At 41.2% G+C, this 22,922-nt stretch overlaps 1 long non-coding RNA gene across 1 annotated transcript in view; it reads right to left on the bottom strand.

The window, feature by feature from the left end:
- LOC124804615 overlaps window positions 1–22,225 on the bottom strand; it is a 71,505-nt gene extending 49,280 nt beyond the window's left edge. The window contains exon 1 of the long non-coding RNA XR_007017355.1: window positions 22,189–22,225. This is a non-coding gene — a long non-coding RNA (uncharacterized LOC124804615). The remainder of the gene's footprint in view (window positions 1–22,188) is intronic.
- Between the last annotated feature and the right edge of the window lie 697 nt (window positions 22,226–22,922).

Raw genomic sequence — 22,922 nt, 5'->3', positions numbered from 1 at the left:
TACTAGGTGCCCACCGTGTCAACAAATGAATGAGTGGGACTTCACAGAGAAGTCACAGATTACGTTCCTGTTAACTGTAGCAGCCATCTGTTTTGAATATTTTGCGATTTTGTGCGAGATTTATTTATATTGTATCAATCTCCGCACATCCATCTTCATCCTTCACGCAACTTTCTGGTTAACACAAGGTATATACACAGACCCAACCTTCTTACAACTCCACGGTTCCATTAACTGTCAGAACAACTATTCCAACCTGCGTTGACATTTCTCATAAGGGCAGTCTGTATAAACATTTCGTAGCCTGGTCTACCTGATATTATGTAATGCCTTAATTCATTTCAGAATTAACGTAGCAGTGTGCCACCAGCGTACAGTATGTTCGTCACTTACTCCTTCAACTAATGTATACATAAATTTCGCCTTCAGTCACAAAATAATTCTATTTTTAATTGTGATCTTCAGGTCCTGCCTTCCTCGCACATACATCTCGTAAAGAGGCCACGACAAGAAAATTCGAGCAGCTAATTCAGAGGCTTAAGGCACTCACTGTTACCGCGTGCTATTCGCGAGTGGAACAAGGAATTGGGGTTCACCAAGCGGTGCCAGAAGTACCTTCCACCACACATCGTTAGGTGGCTTGCGAAGCATGATATAAATGCAAATGTTTGGTGCTGTTAATCGTGTTATTTTTGCCTTTAGTGTTAACAAAAACGATGTTATATCGAGTACATTCAGCAACTATTACGATAGAAATAGAGGGTCCTTTATAACTGTACCATTACCGGTTTCGTGGCGTTAAAGCCACATCTTCAGGTGACACATTTTCAGAACATCAGAGCGGAAAAGATCGGAATCTTTTTCCCAACATTCTTTTTCTGTCAAATACAAAACACCTCTAAAAGACAGTATGTCATGCATTAAAAACTGTTATATGACAGAGCACGCGGCCGCGTCCCCTGTGCGTCGTTTCATATAGACTGGAAAAGCGATCACTATGATACGATTGTTTTAGCAGTTTTTCATGCATGACATACCCTCTTTTAGCGGTGTTTTGTATTTGACAGACAACGAACGTTGGGAAAAAAGGTTCCGAGCTGTTCCGCTCTAATGTTTTAATCATATGTCATCTGAAGATGTGGCTTTCACGCCACGAAACCGGTAGTGGTTCAGTAATAAAGGGCCAAAATACAGCTGAAGCGATTATTAATACCCAAGATGAATACTCATAGCTGTGGTTGTCCCACCTACAAGGTTGTTTTGTTGTGTATAGAGGCATTTATAAGAAGTGTACATGTGCTCCATATAACATCCGTTTTGTTAACACCAGAAGCCGGAAACCAAATGAAAGACACGCGTGGGAACGATGAGAGCCATGGCGTCTAAAAACTAATACACATGGTTCAAATGTCTTAAGGCGAAAAATAAAATAAAGTTGCTTTGTGACTGACGATAGAATTAATTTACAAATTCATTTGTATGACCAGCCGGTTACTTCCAGCAAAATTGTTAAGATTTAAATATCTTCTTTAGTTTTACAACTCCTGTTATTAATTCACTTTCGTACTGTGGTGTCATCGAAGTGTACTGGTTCAGAAGCTATTGTTCAGTTATCAGTCAATGTTTTTATAACTAACAGATTTTAGTTTGTTTTGTAACTAAATAGTGTTCATAGTCATCCTCTTAGTTTCGCGTATTTTGTTGAATTATGCTTTTTTGATACCCGAATCCTTTCACTTCAGTAATGTATCCACTCCAGTTTGACATCACTGGTCTACAAAAAAATTCTAGTTGAGGTAGAAAAACAAGAATATGACAACAGAAATTTTGCGTTAGCTCTTGGTTCAACGCCATGGTGTGTCACGTAAGACATAACAAACCTTTTATGTCCTGAAATGTTCCAGGTGTCGGACATAGGTTTTCTGCAGTTGATAGTATGGTGAGGGGCACGTCATGGTTTGTTTGCATAATGCTCTGATCTCTGGTATCAGCGGAGATATTGAAACAAGTATAGTTTTTTTAATGGAACAGTATACTTTTCATAACTGCGTTCAGTAACTGCTTGGAACACAAGCGTTTGTTAGTATTGGCGTTGTAACCTTTCGCAACAGAGTCCGAGAAATGCACTACAATTGGAAAGCAATGCGGCCAGGGTTGGCTGTTGGGGAGTAGACAACGCCAAGCAGAGCTCTCATGCCAGGCTCCGTCGTTATGGACTGTTGCAGCAAACCAGGCCTACGCTACTAAGAATCACCTCTCCCATGTGGACTAGGGCCAGCTATCGATCTTTGTCTGTGAACCTATGGCATATGCTTGCTCCTGGCGAAGCAGATGGGCCTTAGGAAAATTATTTCAAGTGTGTGTACGTTTCCAGATTTTTGTTGAAACAACTACAGTTTCGTCAGACAGTTTTCAATTACCATTTAGACAGCATTTGTTTGACAGTGATATAATTTTATAGGCACATTCAGCGGCATATGTTAGTTATAAAGTTATATATCCCTTACTATCAAAATGTTCGTAGATGTAGAGAAAATAATTATACTACATTGAACTAACTATTCTAGTGTTGTCAACATCCATATAATCTCATAAGGCCAGAAACATATTAGCAGACAAATGTTACTTATGTTGCTATGGCTGTCTCGTTGTCTAGGGTGTCAGTTCCTGTTTATGCTTTCCAGTTAATAGATCATGGATTTTTGTTTCGGTAAAAGTCCTGGAATATTGTTTCTTTTTGACATCATCGTATTTATTCAAAAATTCTTGACACTTTCTACAACACCAATTTTTAAGTAAATGCATTGAGCTACATTTCAGCATAACACAAAGAACTTGATACTTGCTGGAACAATCTCGACAACAGAAATAATTATGTCGCGTTTGATGCCTAAAGTTTCTATAAGTATTACGTACATAGCTTCCAGATCATTCTAGAGCAGGATGCAGTTCAGATGAATTTTTATTATGACTCCCTCGATTGAAATTAATTTTCAGTTACCATTTACATAATGTTTTCTGCAAATAATTATTTACATAAAGATTTATGTGCCTAATATTTAATAATGAAGTCTGCAGATTTTGACAATATAAAAACTTTCAGCTTCCTGTGTTTGTCGATTGAATTATCGGTGATAAAATTAGAAAAATTCCTGAAAACAAAAGCATAATACTATTTGTTTCACTGTAAAGTGGTTTTTGACTCATTCAAGTTAAAAAAATGTGATTACTAATTTTCACACCTCAAGATCTATGTTGCTAAATGAATCGATATGAAAATGAAATTATATTACCAGAAAAATAGTGTTTCGGTGATCAAATATATGCAGAATTGTCTTTAGATGTGGAATAATATGATTTAAGTATAAAAATTAACTCAAGTTCGGTCAAAATTTATACGCCATCAAACATTTCAATTGAAGTTCGAAAGTTATGAGGAAGCAGGATTCATTACAGGATACTGTCTGATAAATGTGCTTCGAACAGTGTTAGTATCAAAGAAGTAATAAGCTCAAACGTCATGCACTATGTGGCAGCTTTCCACGCATCTCAGTGTTTATAGCGTACGCAACTCCTAAACTATGTGCCGAAGTATGATATAATTTTGCACGTATATTGAGTGCTATTTGTGAACATTCTGTAAAATGTGTAGTGAATCTAGTTAGTGCTAAAGAAGTAATAAATTACAACTTTATGCCCGATGCGACAGTTAATTGCATGAACAGGGAAAATACAGTAAGCTACAACCTTTTTTCAACGTGCTGCTATGCGCATTGTTTAGTATTTGAGAAAGAGAGTACTTAGTGACTTGCAACAAACGTTACACTTAATTTCAAACCTTTATGAAAACTTTTCTCGCTTACAACCCAGAAAGGGTTGAAGGGAAAAAGTTTGATAACGTGTACATTATGCAACGATATTGTGGAAGTACAACACATTGAATATTGTATAAGCATTGTATTCATTACTTTCAATAATATCACGTAGCACATATGAAACAAGAAAAGCATTATCGCAAATATGATGTTCAAAAGTCAAAGCGTAATTATTTTACCTACTTCGTGGACTATTCTTCAAATCAGTAAGTGTCTTGTATTGCACACTTTATAAAGTCGCCTGTGATGTACCTCAGGGCCGGAGCTATCTTCTCACCAAATTTCGTCGAAATCGGTTCAGCGGGTTACTAGTAATAAGGCAAAACGTCATGAAAGATGTGGCATTTTTTTTACGAATCTCAGTGTTTATGACGTCATAAATTCTTAACTGTGTGTCGTACCATGATATAGTTTGGCGGATACTTCAGTGGTATAGGTGAACACGTCTGCAAAATGTGTCGCGAATACAGTTCGTAATATAGAAGTAATAAATTAAAAGTCATACCCGATTGGAAAATGAACAGCGAAAATGCAGTAGGCGATAAACTATTTTTCTTTCATCATTACGTGGGGGATGTCAGCGAGAGAATGTTTCATAAACGTTTAAAATTATGTGTAACGTTTGTTGCGAGTCAAAAAGCGGTCTTGTTCTCAAATACAGATTTAATAGATGTGGGTATTCGGGCATCGCGGCCCCCACATTTGTTTCACCTCCAAGATGGTTCTCACCCGCACAGCGATTCTTTCCAGACAGGACGTGACTTGTGTACGAAGTTTGGTTGAAATGTTCGGTCAGACGTCTTTCTGCTCTCTGTATTAAAAAAAAGTAAGTGAACTGTACAACGTTGAACTTGAAGAGTTGTAATGCGACGTCCGCATACACCAACTACCGGGAACACACACTAAAAACGGTGGGCAGAGTACTTGAGTCCGGCCTAGGAGGCCACGGGTTCAATCCTTGATAGAGCCGAATATTTTTTCTTGTTCCAGCCCCTCGTGGGCGGCCCCAGTTCCACTGCCCCTGCTATCAAGTAAGTAACGGGTACTAACTCAACACGCGCCCTCTCCTAATAACGTGGCGAAGAAAAGCTGGACTCCACTAGAGTCTGACCTACAGCCTGGTTACGATCTTGTGGCACAGACTGAGCTTTTGTTACTATTATTAATGAATTACGCTGACAAAAATCACAAAATTTGTCAATTTACAGTAGTTGCCACACTACGGAAACAAATGGCTGTAGTTAGCCACCCGTTGTGGGTAACAACGGCACTATATCTTGTATGTTCATAACGTGGATAATAGTTATAAAAACGTACGAAGATACCTGATCCTCATTACCTACGTTCACATCCATCGACTTGGATTTGTTGTTAGTTACTTCATTCATTACTGATTTTTCAAATACCATAACAATTTAATTCAGAAGACGTTATTGGTCGGAGGAAAGCATCGACAATGCAATATCTACGCATAATGCTTTCAGTCCTCTCACTTTACAAATACGGTAGTAGTAGATGAAAACCTCTAAAAATTAACGACCTTAAAAAGCTATTACCAAAATTTACTTTCAAGGAGTGAAGTCTTGTGCTCTGCAAAAGAATACGTTAAATAGGGATATAAGGGAGCCAAGATCGCGGGTCGTAATATTTTTATTTTATTTCCTCAATAACCAGTTTCGACAGCTATCATATTCGAATCTACAGTGGATCAGGGCAAAAACATTACTACGACAACCCGCACATTTACAACCAGAATACAAGTGGAAAAACGTAATAATCAGGTACCACAATGTTTTTACACGCCTTACTAGTTGTTATGTTGTTTTTCCATTTGTATGCTGATTGTATAGGAGCGGATTCTCATAGTAATGTTTTTCTCCCGGTAGACTGATCCGAAGATGACAGCTAAACTCTGTCATAACCGGTCACTAAGGAAATAAAAACATTACAACACGTGTGTTTGGTAGCCAATTACCAAATATCGGATCACTCCCAACAACATGTGCAAATTATATAAAAGAATTTGTATCGACTACAGTGGAGCATAGGATCGGACAGAGAAGATGAACTGGAGACAGCGTTACGGAGATGCTCAGCCAAACCATCTGGCAGACGACGCACTAGAGGTGAAGTCACGGTATAGTTTACTGTTAAATGTCAGGAGCGTACTTTCCTACAAGAGTCAACCAGTATATTGCTTTCTCCTACGTATATCTCGCTAAAAGAACATGAAAGTAAAATTAGACAGATTTGAGCTCACACGGAGGCTTACCAGCAATCGATTTTCCCCCGGGCGAATCGCGACTGGAATACGAAAGGTGGGAATGACAGTCGTACATAAAGTTCCCTCCGCTATACCCCATAACATGGTTTGCAGCATGTACAGGGGGTAGGCAAAATAATGCGAACACCTGTACGTACTTTGGAATGGTTTATTAATAAGGCGTTGGACCCCCATTTGCCCGCAATACAGCTGCGATTCTTCTTGGAATACTGGTATATAATGACTGTATAGCCTCTTTGATCAAAAGCTCTTCTAACTCCCATAGTGACGAGGGAGGCGGAAATCTGCTCCGGAGTCTGCACGCCAATACCGGCCACAAAGGTTCGATAATGTTCACGTCCGGGGACTGTGCTAGCCGGGAAGGACGCTGCAGTTTGGTTGAATGCTCTTCATGCCACGATTGTACTGCTCTGGCTGTGTGAATGGGTGCATTACCGTCCTGAAATATGGCATCATTGTTGCGGAAAACCTTTGAATCATGGGGTGCACCTGATCACCTAAAACGTTCACATACTCGTTGGTTGTAACACGGCCTTTCAGAGTAATGATGGGACCAGCGGAATACGATGATACGGCTGCCCACACCATCACACTTCCACCTTCATGCTTAACCGTTGGAATCAAGCAATCAGGATTATATGCTTCTTTTGGCGTTCTCCAGACGTAAACCTGGCCCGATGTTGGAAATAAAGAAAACGTTGACTAATCGGTCCATATGACGTGTTTCCACGATCAGCCGTCCAGGATTTATACTCCTGACGCTATGTTTTACGCTTCTTTTTGTTGGTTGTCGTCAGTAATGCTTTCTGTATAGCAGCTAGTCCATGAAAATTTGTTTATGGAGTTCTCGGCGGACAGTGTCGATAGACATGGCGTCTCGAAAATGGCTATTGAGCTCTGCAGTCACTTTAGCCGCCGTAGTTTTGTCTTGTTTTGAGTCAATTTGTGTTAGCATACGACTATCTCTGTCATTTAGTTTTCACTTGCACCCACTATTACCTTTACACGATGATGTCTTTCCATGTTTTGTGTAGGCTGTGATGATTTTTGAAACAGTTGCTCTTGAAACATTCAATAAGTTGGCTGTCTTGGTTACTGATGTTCAAGCTAATCGGGCCCCCACAATCTGCCCGCTGTGGAACTCTGTTAGGTCTTTCATCACACTTCGACCTCGGCGTCTGAATGTAAATACGAAGTGTGTACTACTCGTAAATAACCTGCATCGATGCCTAGTCCGTACTGAACATGCACCGTCCAGCACTACACGTGTCTTAACTGCCTTTTAGATCGTCAAACACCACCCTCCCATTACTACCGCTGTTCACATTATTTCGCCTATCCCCTGTAGATGTAGATGTAACTAAAAGCGAAGGAGAGATGTGAGGAAGAGAACTCAGTAACGTCTTACATAAAATGGCTCTTATCACTATGGGACTTAACATCTGAGGTCATCAATACCGTAAACTTAGAAATAATTAGACCTAACTAACCTAAGGACATCACACACATCCATACCCGAGGCAGGATTCGAACCTGCGACCGTAGCAGCAACGCGGTTCCAGACTGAAGCGCCTAGAACGGCTCGGCCACATCGGCCGGCAGTAATTTCTTACCTATGAAATAATGCCTGATGTGTTAATAATTGGGCCTCTTTTTCCGATGTCTGCTAATTATCCTCCGACGCTACAGGTTTCAGTACTAAATAGACCAGCAGAAAAATTCTCTTATCGGAATTCAAAAAAGAGCTAATATGCCCCCATTTTAGGAGTCTGTGACTGAAGTACCAGCTGCCTAATTCTATCTCACTCAGCACCATTGAAAATTTTCCCAAAAATTTTAGCATGCGAACATATTCGTGCTCTCTTTAACGTGCAGCTCACCCTCTCACTCCCAGAAGATCCCCTGTTACTCGTTCATATCCAGTAGTCCAACGCTGCAAGTCTACCCCGCCTGCCTATTCTCGCTCACTCATTCATTCAGCCCAGCTCATTGTCATATCTCATTGCGTCTCTCTGTCAGTGTCTACTGTCTCACGGTCACGGTTTCCTTCCTTCTGCCCTACTGCTACTGTCACCGCTCAGTGTTTTGCGCTCTCTTACCGTTACTACATTATTCCTTCCCAATGTTGCTGTTTCTTCTCACTGCCATTATCTCTCTCTTTCTTGTTGTCACTGTAATAGACTCTGTCTCTAATTATCACTAACTTGCCACTTGCCGAAGCACGGCAAGTCTTTATGCCCCACACATTGGCACTGACTCCTTCACTCTTTTTCTAGCACTGTTCTGTCACTGTCAACTACGTTACACTGCCACTGTGACCCTCTGTTTCTCTCAGACTACCTCCTTCGCTTTTTCTGTACCACAACGTCTGTCTACTGTCGTCCAGTATTTATTACTTTCCCTCTCTTCCTACTGTCTTTTTCTCTCTTAGCATAAAAAAGCCCGAATACGTTGTAAGTAGGCTGTTTAGGTTTTTATGTACGAAAATCACTGGCTACACCATTATTTGCCGCCCGCTCCATTTCCATATGCACAATTACCAAATTACTACTTTGAATGTCTGTTAATTCATTACACGGTGGTGCTGATAAGCTACGCTCGTCATCACTATCATTTCTCAGTTTACTTTGGAGCCTAGTATTACGTTTTTCACACGCCATTATTGTCGCAATATTTCACACGATAACACAGAAACGCACAATTTGAAGAGCAAAATAAAAAAAAAAAAAAAAACACATTAACATAGCCCTGAAAATAATATCTCGTTAATTGCTAGTGCAGCTGCGAAATACTTGGTGCAGATCTACATGCATGCCACAACTGTTTTACTGTACAACAATGAAAAACTACAACTACAAAGGAAATTCTCTCTATAATTACGAGCTAGCAATAAACAATAGCTACACTAATTACACAAACTACAAGAAAAAAATCAGAAGATTCCAGTGAGGTATCCTCGGCTAAGGGTCGACATATGAAACGTCCCCCTTAGAAAAATTATAAATGACTGCTTAAACTGACACACAATATTTTTACCGCAACGCGATCTGACTTTCAAAAATCCCTACAAAAGAATGGCCCTGACTAACAGTAATCTATACCTATCATAAATCACTTACCTCACAAAAATCTTCGTTACTCGAACCACTGCAATACAGCGAGCGCCACTACTGCCAGCTAAATAAAAGATTCTAACTACTGAAGGCACTAACTACTGATAGGCATAGTTAGCAAATGAAAGATTTTGATAGAGAATAATCAATGTATTTACCTTAATAGTGCTCTAAAGTCATAATATATATCAGTTCATGACATCCAGTCTTACAAATTTACCGTCTCTGATGGACACACGTCCAGATCATCCGCTCTCAAAACTCCGCCATCTCTCTCCCCACATCCACCACTGCTGGTGGCTCACCTCCAACTGCACAACGCTATGTGCTGTTAACAGCCAACTGCCCAACACTACAATATCAAACAACAATGAAAACCAGCCACAGACTGCACACAGCACAGCCAGTGATTTTCGTACAGAGCTTTACGTGACGCTACCAACTTAAAAACCTAAACAGCCTGCTTACAACGTTAGCATGCTAAAATTCATAGAAAAGTTTTAGAGGCGCAGAGGAAAGTTGAAATGAGCAGTTGGTATCCCTCTTTTTAGTAAGAGACTTTTAAATTGTAGCGTAATAGCCTTTTTTGTGCTCCGATAGGAGCATTTTTCTGATGGTTTCCTTCTTTTACCTGATTCGGCAGTGCATGTCACTCACATGGAGAAGAACTTCATGTGCCAGTAAAATTTTGATAATGCACTTGTTCGAAATTGAAATGGTGCAAAACTAAATTATTATACACTTCATTTTATGTGCATAAAATTTTTCATGTCCTTCAGTACTATAACTTAGGGTTCCCGAAACTCTTCTGGTGATAACTGAGATACTTTAGCATATTTCTCCATGCGTTTTCACCTCACACCGGACATTGCGTGCGTACTTTTCGTGTACAAGAAGAGTAACTTTAAACCTCTGTACCTCGGAAACGGATAGAGATATAAAGAAAATTTTGAAGTTTGTTCTAGACAGGGATTTTAGGAATTCATGGAAAAAATTAGAGCCATTTGCTGTGCATAGGCTTTTTGGAATCTGTGGCTCGGATTTGGTACCAAAAATCCGTTTTTCGGGTTGTCTCAGGAACCGCTCATGAAGTAAATTGTGCTTCCATAAGCACCTTAAGGCGCACCATAGACCACACCCAATGCAAAATGAACCAACCGATTTGCTCCAGTTGCCTAAGCTAGAGGAAGTGTGTAATATTCAACCTTTGATCCTGTACTATAGGATAGTTACAATAGGACGATCCTTATGTTGTGTATACAAATGGTCCGTGGTTCAAGGGCTATCCAAATCACTTGACCCTACCTTTCTATCACCAATAGAACCCGAGGTATCAGCCCGGGAAAAATCCCTTTTTTATGAGCGGCTTTTAGGAACATATTAGGCAGCGCATGCTGTCGCATGCGTACCGATATATTCAAACAAATCTTTTAGTGCTAATGTTAACGACAGTACTGTGGTTGGGACGTTCCAACTAGCATACGAAAAATGTAGCAAATTTCAGCAAAACTGCTTAGTATGTGAGTATAGTTTATAAGGTCGTGAAATCATACAGTGTGGATACAAATGACTTTCGACATCTGCTACATTGAAACAACTACTTACAGTGTAGTGAGTGACTAGATACAGCTGTTGGAAATTTGAAGAACTGCATGCTTGCCAAAGTTTTCAGTTTATCCAGTCAAAGGTTGCATTGCATATCCACGTACTGTACAACTTCGTTTCATTCCTGTGAAGATGGTCGCTACGGCCGGAACCGGTAGAAAATAAATAATAAATTTGTGCATCTGATGAAAAACATGCAATTTTTGAATTCAACATCTGCATCGTTACTCTGCGAATCACTGTGAAATGCCTGATACAGGGAACTTGTTATTACGCTGTATATTGACGTTTCTTTCCGTTCCATTCACGAAGGACGAATACCGGCATTTATGTGCATGATTGTAAGTTTATATCTACGCCAGCGACCTGCCCCAGCTTCGGACTGGTAGCACTATCGACGGCCGGAAGACACGGCGGCGTAGCGCTTTAAATTATACACACCTGTTCCGAGACTGGTTATATTCCCGGCGTCGACGCAGTTACCTGCGGTGGCGGCTTGCACTAACAACTGTAAACAACATTCCTGATCAGGCGGTGTTAAGTAGTGGAACTACGGCATTAGCGTGTCAACGTTGTTGCATCACAAATCGCAATAGAGAATCGAACTGTACATCTCTAAATCAAGTATTCAATACAATCTGAGGAATGTTTTGAGGAAGTGAAACGTGTGTGCGAAGTTTGTTCCGCACGCCTTGACACTCGAACAAAAACGACGACATGTGGTGCCAGCAGCGACTTGACTAGAATAAAAAACGACTATAATTCTTTTCTGAAAAAAAAAAATCATCGGGTTGACGAAGACTAGTGTAATCAATACGAGAGCCTAGAATGTGCCTCTGGAGGTTCGCCAAGATCAAAGAAGGTGCGAATGTGACGTGCGAGCTGAACCAACAACATCCCAAGGAAGGACTTTTCTGATTTTCACGTGGTTGTATGAACGTTCTGGGCGTTGCACTGAAGTGAAAAGGGATGGGGCAGACAATGCGAAAAATCCGAAGCATTGAAACCACCATATTTTCACTATTTTTTTTATGAACCCTCGAAACTTTTTTGGTCTGATAAGGTACACAAAAGTTCTTTTTGATTTAGTCTATCTATTAATAAAAACAGTACCAAAACCCCTACAGCAGACCTTGAAATTGACCTTCATATAAAGAGACAGAAAAAAATGGTGTACTTTAATTTACAGTGTGTGAAGATGTACTCGTATATTCTGAAAGTCACTATACAGCGCATGGCGGAGGGTGTTTTGTCGATTTCCTGTCGCATTACATTCGCATATTGAGGGACGGAAAAATGACTTTCTGCATAACTCTATACGTGCACTAACCTCTCTCATTTATTCACATGGTCTCTACGCGAGCTATACTAAGGATGCAGGATAATGGCTGCACAGTCGTCTTAGAATATTGGTTCCCTAAATTTACTCAAAATGGTTTCACGATAAACTCGTCGTTTTTATTCCAAGGCTAGTTATATAGTAGTGTTTTTAGTTTCTATTCTAAATGACGACTCTTGAAATTTTCTGAGCAGTTTTTTGGGAGATGTACGGCATCTTTCTTCGAGTGTCTGCCAGCGAAGTTTCTTCAACAGTTACTCTACGCTCTACCGCCAGCCAAGTAAAACTGTGACTTTTCGCATGGCGCTTCTGTATGTAAGCTCGATGTTCCCTGTTAGTCCGTCCTAATGTTGAGCGATATTCCGGGGACGATGGTCCATCTGTTTTGCATGAAATCACTTTGCAGTTTCCTAATTATGCCATTTATAGTACTTGAAATCCAGCCTATATGGTCGATCTCTGGCCGTGCGGTTCTAGGCGCTTCAGTCTGGAACCGCGCGACCGCTACGGTCGCAGGTTCGAATCCTGCCTCGGGCATGGATGTGTGTGATGTCCGTAGGTTAGTTAGGTTTAAGTAGTTCTAAGTTCTAGGGGACTGATGACCTCCGATGTTAAGTCCCATAGTGCTCAGAGCCATTTGAATTTGGTCGATCTGTTTCATATCTACTCATCGTTACTGCCAAATATTTGCATGGCATGACGGCTCTAGTTAGGACTCAGTAATGTGTAGTCAAAGGACACCATGCATTTGCGTTGCGCGAAGTCCTCAACTTCAAGGTAATTAAAGCTATAGAGTCGCAACTTTGAATTCACCAGTGAATATAACTGACCACTGTGACTCTAGGCTTTTAATTACCTCGGATTTTGAACCACAGTCGCCTGTTCCGCTTTCAACAAATCAAAATTTATAAATCCAACACTTTGCTTTTCTCCACATAGAGGACTAGGTGCCAGTATTTGTACTAAACTGTTACTTTTGACGATCTGTAACAGCTATTACCGATTTTTACCACCTGGAATTTCCTCAAAGATAACTGAATCATAAGCGGAAACCTTCCAGCTGCAGCAAAATACTACTACTAAATCATTAATCTAGAACTTGAGCACAGTCTGGGTCACAGCAGGTGTCGCTTCAGCGTCTGTAGCTAACTCTCCACAGAGGATTACAGGAGGTAGGCTGCGTGTCAAAATTTTCGATACATTTCCAAACCTGTTTACATATTCCATAAGCACCTATTCTAGAAGGCGTCGATGAGGTACTGAATGAAAGCCTTTCGGAAGTCTAGAAACGTTTACTCTCCGTGGTCTCCTACAGAGTCACTGACGGTATCGTATACGTGAAGAATCCAATTTGTGTTTCACCTGATAAGTGTTTTTAGAACCCCTTGCCGATTTCCATGAATAATATGGTGTGTTGCAGGTAAGTCATTATGTTTGAACTCAGACAACGTTCCAATTTTCTGCTACAGAATGATGGTTTTGAGGAACAGTTCTACTTCTTGTATTATACATAGGAGTTCGTATCGCTGCTCAAGGGAGTAAATGTAATATACGCTGATTGAGTACTCCCTGCAAGCGTTTTTTTTCTTTTTCTTGCCATTGCCTGAATATTGACGGGGTCGGTAGGTTGTTCTGGAATTGGCAATGTTAGTGGTGGAGTACGTCCGGTTACTCTTCCTGACTCAGAATAGAATACGCAAAATAGATTATGGAATATGTTGAGTTTAGTATGTGCGAAGAGAGGAAACGATTAGTAAAAGATGGAATGAGGTAAGGCTTGCGTCAATAATGAAGAGACTCATTACCCAAAAGAGAGAGAGAGAGAGAGAGAGAGAGTGGGGAGTGACAATATGTCGCCAAGTGAGTGGAGGGAAGGCAGAGAATAATTTTATCACTATCCTCAAAAAACCCGAGTCTTGTATTCATCATCGTACTCTCCACTATTAGTATACTCCTCCACTTTCACGCTCTTTATTACCGTTCGATAATCTCGAAGTTTCTCTTATCGTACTGAGAGTTCCAGTACTAAAGTTCTTAGTTAATTCTTGTCAGTTTATCTGAACCAAGAGTGAGTTACATAACTTGAGCAGCTCCAAAAACCAGTGCCAATTTCGTCTGCTCCAGTTGTTGAGGTGGGATTTCCTCGTTACACTTGTATTACTGGCGTCTGTAAAAAATTTGAATTGAAAGTAAAGAATAATAAATGACAATTAAATCTCCAGGTAAAGACTTTTTATCAGTAATACAGATAATGCTGGTTTAGCAGTCCACGTAAGTTGAGATTTTTAAGGGGCCGACATTTTTTTCATGAAAGGTCATGTGTTCATTTAGACAGATGGTCCATGACAAATCCTAATAATAAGAAAATTGTGTCATTAGACAAAATTTTGAGACAGATTTCAAACTTAACACCTCAGTCGTCTAAAGAAACACTCGGGATTCATAAAAAAATCGACCTTTTAGACATTTCATGAACAGATTTGCAGAAACGAAATGTGTGCTTATATGTACTAGCTTGGGAAGAAATGTGAGAATGTTCATGTTATGTTTCACACTGAATGGAGTTGATTAGGCCGGGAAGGTTCTGATCAAGTTTCGCAGGTACTTACAGTTACATGGATAATTTTTGCCAGCAAAAATACTCTACCAAACGTTTGACCTAAACACGCTGTTAGTACTGCTCTTCGAAGTCTCAAGTACTTGGAAAAGATATTGTGATGTCAAATTATGCTATACAGTCCTTAACATTCAAAAAGATAACAACATTACTACAAAAGTCTGACTTGTCACCGGCAGCCAATTAGCCTGTGATCACGAGTGATTATATCTCCGTCTGTTATCGATACGCTGCACACGTCTGACTTGATAATATCGTTCACCCGAGGACTTTTCATACATCATATAGGACAGCGCAAGCTGAAGAATAACAAACTAAGCTTATCCGTTATGGGTACTGTAGAAAATATGATACAGTATTAATTGATTATAAATGCAGATAACTATGAGCAGTCACTCTTGAGGTTTTCAATCAATTAAGTTATCTAGTATTCGAGCTTATCCAGGCTCACATTCAGATGGAGCATGCAGAATTTACATATGAATTTTTTATTCGCGATGTTGGGTTCTGGGTTGCTGGCGGCTGTCATTTTCTTTGCTTATCGGTTGCTGAATCAGTTACTATTAGCTCTAAACACTGATTGTCAGCTTAAATTTGTCAGTGCATGCTGGCGGCTTTTGGTGACAGTTTTTATGAAGAATAGTGATTGATATTGTGGCCTATAGACAATAAAAATACAGGGTGATTCTAAAGTCACTATACATTTCAGTGATATAGTAAGTCACTACACATTTCAGTGATATAGTAACGGAATATTTGTCTCTTGCAGGCCGGGGTGGCCGAGCGGTTCTAGGCGCTACAGTGTGGAACCGTGCGACCGCTACGGTCGCAGGTTCCAATCCTGCCTCGGGCATGGATGTGTGTGATGTCCTTAGGTTAGTTAGGTTTAAGTAGTTCTAAGTTCTAGGGGACTGATGACCTCAGAAGTTAGATCCCATAGTGCTCAGAGCAATTTGAACCATTTGTTTCTTGCTGGTACTACGACAGAATGCTAACCAAAGGCGAACGAATCGCTACTGTTTCTCCTTGTCTTCGTGGAGTGACGTATGAACAGGTGCGGACAGAATTTGCCCGTCGATTCTGGCTTGCTATCAAGACCCTCGCCAATAAACTCCAGTGTACTAGTAGAGTTGAAGATGAAGAACGTCCAGGAAGGCCGGCCATAGCGCCAGACATCGTGCAAAGTGTGCAGGAAGCCATCACACGTAGCCCTTCCACATCTACCAGGAGACTTAGTAAGGAGCTTGGTATTCCTTAAACCACTGTATGGAGAGTTCTTCGTTAAAAGCTGCACAAACGTGGGTTCCATATCCAGGTCGTACATAAGCTTGAAGTGGAGGACTACACAGCCAGACAAGCTATGTGTCATGACCTGCTACAAACTGTGGAAAATGATAATTTGATGCAAAATGTCTTGTTCAGTGATGAAACTACATTTCATACCTGTGGACATGTGAACAGACACAACTGCAGGATGTGGGCAGACGAACAACCAAGTGTGCTGCAGGAGTGGCAACGGGACACAGCAAAAGTGAACGTGTGGTTAGGGATAACGACGTCAACTGTGTACGGGCCCTTCTTCTTCGCAGAACAAACCTTTACTGCAACCACATACTTAGATATGTTGGCACAGTTTTTGGAGCCTCATTTCATATCTGATGGGATTATGGATACTGTTGTTTTTCAACAGGATGGTGCACCACCCCATTTTGCCCTCGTTGTTCGGGATTATCTGAATCAAGTATTTCCCGGCAAATGAATTGGTCGTGGGCACCCCGCTGTCCTGACTTGACAAAAAAATGGCTCTGAGCACTATGGGACTTAACATCTGAGGTCATCAGTCCCCTAGAACTTAGAACTACTTAAACCTAACTAACCTAAGGACATCACACACATCCATGCCCGAGGCAGGATTCGAACCTGCGACCGTAGCGGTCGCGCGGTTCCAGACTGAAGCGCCTAGAACCGCTCGGCCACACCGGCTGGATCTGAATTGACACCCTTAGACTTTTTTTTTGCATGGGGGTTTATCAGTTCTAAGGTATACCAGTGAAGATCCGCAGCACTGAACACTTAACACAGCGGATTCGAGCCGCAGCTGCTGAGATTACACCAGATATGCTTGGGCAGGTTTTTCGGTCTACAGTGGAGGGCGGGGGGGTGTGCAAGGTGGTCACTCTGAAATGTACTGAAATTATGTCCTATTGTAACGTAAATTGCTGTGCCGTTACATATTGGTTAATAAAATTTGTTTAAGTACAATGTGTATAGTGACTAGCATCACCCTGTATAAGATACCATGTGGTATTAGCAACAGTACCATCTATCAGCAAGACAATATCCAGCATCATGTTTCAAAAATAAATATTCATCATGAAGATAAATTATACTACCTACCTGCTGGTAGCTATTCGATAAGTTCTTCCCCGCACTCAGTGCGTTTGCGAAACTAACAGCCAACTCACAAGGCAGCGTGTCAGTCTCCATATCATCAAGATAGAATGACGTTAATACCCCCCTCCCCCCTCCCCCCACCCCGTTCTCTTCTTCCTTCTCTCAAATTCTGCCTTCCCCCTGCAGTTCATCCTTATTTCGCTATCTTGTTACTCAACAGTTTTGTCTATCGCTGATGCTTTTCTAGTGTAATAAGGATCGTGTGCTAGCTTAGGCTTCGGCGACTGGAGAAGAGCATCGTCAGCCTGATGAGAGCAACCCACAGTACTGGCCGAAACGTTCGAACACGACGCTCTCATACACGCTGAAGAGGTTTAAGCCGTCGGCACTCTGTACGAGCTACCTAACGTTGACGCGGTGCTCTACGAGTTTTGAGACGTCACTTCCTGCTATTTCACGTCGAGGAGTCTTTCGTCACATGAAGCACAAAATAAGTTCCGCGATACTTGCGCCACGTTTCACTTAGAGTACAATCAAAAGGAAGCATGAAGGCTCCATATGTCTCAAGCAGAAAGCTTGAGGGCCGCAGAAAGCAAGACGCCACATTGCACTTGTGTTCAGCAGAACCTCATATTCGGGGGGGTTTTATAGCTTGCACCGCATGAATTTATGCTGTTCCTAAGCACCATCACATTGAGTGTCTCGAGCGCACTCGACGTTGGTAAGATTTTTTGTAGTAAAACGACGGGAAATGTAATTTTGGTGGTTAGGAATATTCATATTTAGCTATTATCGCGTTATAACACGCGTGTTATCACAGTAAGCCTTTTTGAGGCAACGGCACATCGTAGATTCATAAAAAATGTGTCGTCCTTGTTAGGATTTGTTACAATTAAATTTAAATTGATAACATTTCGGCGATTGAATCCTATAGAAGACTACAAGATAAAATACGAAATCGCTCCTGAAAAGCTACAACCTAGCAAAACAAAAACCTCAATTTTTATAGACGACAAGCGTTGGATATAGGCAAAATATTAGATTTTTTTCGAAGAATACACTCCATTTTAAGAAGGAAGAGAGACATGGAGGATTTCAGAAGAAGGAAAAATTTCTTTACATTTTATGTTCGGAGGAATATACAACCATCAAAAGGGACTTTACCGCAGTGTTACTTTTCTTTTTCGGCTCCACGAAATGGAAAATTTGTCTCATCATTTAATTCAGAATTAAGAAGAAATTTAATTAAAATAAGTAACGAAAAAGAAAGAAGATGCCACATCAAATTAATATTTACGTTAATTTTTTCTGCTGTTTATCAGGAGAATTATCATGTTTTAACAAACAAGGTAAAAGGCACAGAGGCCTGGTTGAAGAGATAATTTAAGGTGAGTGAAAGGAGGGGCTGGAAGAGAAGGTAAGGAGCCCTATAAAAAGAGTGTAGTGAGCAGGGGCTCCATGTTGCGGAATGGAGGTTAGGTTGGTATAAGGTTGGAGTCCTGTCATATCGACTTTTTTTCGCCATCACGTTTTCCAAAAGCTAACGGGCTTTTCTTACGAAATTAATAGAAATAGTTCCTGTACTAGTTGGTGTTGTGTAAATATAAGTGCGTTCTCTGTCTCAAGAGTGAATTTGTTCGATTTGGTAAAATTTTATAAGCTGATGTCCTTACTGATTGGACATGTGTTGTTCCTTTTTGTCTTATTGCAAGTTCATGGACATTAAAGTTTTTATTTATGTATACTACAGATCGAACAAATGGATGAGGGAGGAAATGTGCGTTTTAACAGCACTAACGCACGAATTTTACGTGCGCCATTTTCATGAACATACTGTATTGTTTGCGGGCCAAATAAAACCAACACTGCCGCTGTAGCGCTGAGACCACAAAATCACGTTAACTAGATCATCCTGTGTGCCGATGGCGCTATGTCTCGTGACATTGGATGTATCGTCTTCGTGCACGTCGACGCTAGCTGCCTCGTCCCATATGTCGGTGGTTTTAGTGTAGGGATGGCGGTTCTACATCTACATCTACATTGATACTCCGCAAGCCACCCAACGGTGTGTGGCGGAGGGCACTTTACGTGCCACTGTCATTACCTCCCTTTCCTGTTCCAGTCGCGTATGGTTCGCGGGAAGAACGACTGTCTGAAAGCCTCCGTGCGCGCTCTAATCTCTCTAATTTTACATTCGTGATCTCCTCGGGAAGTATAAGTAGGGGGAAGCAATATATTCGATACCTCATCCAGAAACGCACCCTCTCGAAACCTGGCGAGCAAGCTACACCGCGATGCAGAGCGCCTCTCTTGCAGAGTCTGCCACTTGAGTTTATTAAACATCTCCGTAACGCTATCACGGTTACCAAATAACCCAGTGACGAAACGCGCCGCTCTTCTTTGGATCTTCTCTATCTCCTCCGTCAACCCGACCTGGTACGGATCCCACACTGATGAGCAACACTCAAGTATAGGTCGAACGAGTGTTTTGTAAGCCACCTCCTTTGTTGATGGACTACATTTTCTAAGCACTCTCCCAATGAATCTCAACCTGGTACCCGCCTTACCAACAATTAGTTTTATATGATCATTCCACTTCAAATCGTTCCGTACGCATACTCCCAGATATTTTACAGAAGTAACTGCTACCAGTGTTTGTTCCGCTATCATATAATCATACAATAAAGGATCCTTCTTTCTATGTATTCGCAATATATTACATTTGTCTATGTTAAGGGTCAGTTGCCACTCCCTGCACCAAGTGCCTATCCGCTGCAGATCTTCCTGTATTTCGCTACAATTTTCTAATGCAGCAACTTCTCTGTATACTACAGCATCATCCGCGAAAAGCCGCATGGAACTTCCGACACTATCTACTAAGTCATTTATATATATTGTGAAAAGCAATGGTCCCATAACACTCCCCTGTGGCACGCCAGAGGTTACTTTAACGTCTGTAGACGTCTCTCCATTGATAACAACATGCTGTGTTCTGTTTGCTAAAAACTCTTCAATCCAGCCACACAGCTGGTCTGATATTCCGTAGGCTCTTACTTTGTTTATCAGGCGACAGTGCGGAACTGTATCGAACGCCTTCCGGAAGTCAAGAAAAATAGCATCTACCTGGGAGCCTGTATCTAATATTTTCTGGGTCTCATGAACAAATAAAGCGAGTTGGGTCTCACACGATCGCTGTTTCCGGAATCCATGTTGATTCCTACATAGTAGATTCTGGGTTTCCAGAAATGACATGATACGCGAGCAAAAAACATGTTCTAAAATTCTACAAGAATTGTCGCTGAAACAACGGGTTTTCGGCTACATCAGCTTTTCTTCATCTCCAGTTTAATCTGACTGTTAAACTCACTAAAAATAAAAGGGGTAAGAAATAACCGATTTTCGGTATTTTATTGTTGTTATTTCTTGTAACAGACGTACACATCGAACAGAAAATTTCTAAGTCTCTCTGAGGCTTTTTTATCACAAGTTTCGAGATACGTCGAATCAAAATATCAAGTAAAACAGGTAAACAAAAGAAAACTTAGCCCATATACTGTTCGTTCCTTTTCTCCAAGAGTTATGAGGATTTGAACACTATAAAAAAATTCAGCAGTATTCTGCTATTGATTCTAATTTTTTTAAACTCTGTTCAGATATCACTTTGTAGTCGAGGATCATACTATTATTTGAGCATTACCAGCAAAGCCAGCCGTAAAGTATGAAAACTGAGATTGGAGGACTGTATCTTTCGTGTCCAAAGGTCATCAATAGATAAAGGCGTACTATGTAGACACAAGCAGCAGGTAAGCTACTTTCTATTTTATAACAGACAATGAATGAACTATTAAGTTTTTCATTTATTGCTGGTGCTTTAATTTCCTTTCTCTTTTATTGTTTCATAAAAATAGCAGACAAATAAGAATCGATCCTTTTCTTTCATTATTTCGAACGAAAAACCGGCTGTGTGGTCAAGTATCTGTATTCACTTTTTAACAGAAATTTGAATACAATTGATTTTTTGATGAGAGAACTAAAAACGCTGTTTCAAAAATTTTAAATGAACAAGTTATATTGTAGGCAAAATAGAACATTTACCAGGAATAACAATTTGGCAACAGTTAAAATTTCAGTAATGAATTGAGCTAATGGCCGATATTCATTGTCCAGTTCGTAAGTACTCTTCTACAATGTGTTGGCTTTTAAGTCGACTTCTTTCATCAGAAACAATAGAATTCCAAGGTGATACAATCCTTCGTAAGCCACAGAACTTCAAATCAGTGGTGACATTTTTAGGCTAAATTGACAAGCCTGACATACACCTTCTAAACGCTTCCAAAAAAACGAAAGGCTCGCTGCTTCTGGGTGGAAAAGGACAAGAGGTACAGAACAGTCTTAATAATGCTGTATCGATTATAATGTCATGTCTTTGATCCTCGTTTCTGTCGGCGTTGTTATTAAATATCTCTGATCGTTTTTATTTCGTTTTCTATAATAGCTCAACATTTCAAAGAAATGGAAATTATACGAGCAAACGTTACTCTTTTTGAAAAAAAAGTTTTATTTAAATACCAAACATTTTAGCACCACTGCTATGACAAAGTGATGTAACTGTTTTTACCCACTAATAGTAAAAAAATAATAATAAAAAGACGTTTTACAACCGAGTCCAAAGGAACAGGGAAAAATACCGGTTATTCAGAACTAAAATAACGGTTTCGATGTTAGCCGGTCGGTGTTTCCCATCCCTAATTTAGTGGCAACATGTAGAACGGATGTTAGTGGATTGCTCGGCAGTGGCTTGATGAGATGCTACAGCAAGAGTAGCTTTGACAGCTAGGGCTTGCATTCCACGGCCTCCAATTCCCGCGACGGCACGAGCGAGCGCTGTGCAGCGCGCCTGCATCTGTCCTAGCAGCAAGTGGGGGGTGGGCAACTGGTAGCGGCGGCGCTCCGGTACCTACCTGTTGCCCGGTGCCCTGGCGGCGTGGCGGCGGCCCGTTGCGGACTGCCGCCGACCTTCGGATCGTCGCCCACCGCAGGTCCCGCCCCTCTGCCGCTGCAGCCGCCGGTCACCGGCGCCGCCCACCTCCCACCCGGACCCCGCCACAGCGCCGCCCACCACCGCGCACGTAACACCCGACAATATTCGTCACTGCCGGCCGAAGTGGCCGTGCGGTTAAAGACGCTGCAGTCTGGAACCGCAAGACCGCTACGGTCGCAGGTTCGAATCCTGCCTCGGGCATGGATGTTTGTGATGTCCTTAGGTTAGTTAGGCTTAACTAGTTCTAAGTTCTAGGGGACTAATGACCTCAGCAGTTGAGTCCCATAGTGCTCAGAGCCATTTGAACCATTTGTTTTTGAATATTCGTCACTGCCGCGATGCATTTTGCTGTCTCTTCTCATCCCGACTAGACGTGTACAAATTCTCCTTCCAGCCTGCCTGCCTCCATCTTCACTGCAATAATTTAAGCACCTCGTCGCGACCTAAACGCAAGAATACAAGTACGGTTACTACACTCATGCTCATAAATTAAGGATAATACTGATACATGGTGAAACAACGCTTTGGTGGGCGGTTTGCGGGTTTAAATCACCTCGGGGTATGACCATGCGGTGCATTTGACCTGCGGTTATCGCACGGTGGCGCTGGCAGCAGTCCACATACTCAGAGGTGTGTTGGTGCATATCAGAGTAC

The sequence above is a fragment of the Schistocerca piceifrons genome, chromosome 7 (genome assembly GCF_021461385.2).
Source record: "Schistocerca piceifrons isolate TAMUIC-IGC-003096 chromosome 7, iqSchPice1.1, whole genome shotgun sequence".
In the NCBI taxonomy this organism is placed as follows: Eukaryota; Metazoa; Arthropoda; class Insecta; order Orthoptera; family Acrididae; genus Schistocerca; species Schistocerca piceifrons.
This window is presented reverse-complemented; position numbering and strand designations above follow the sequence as displayed.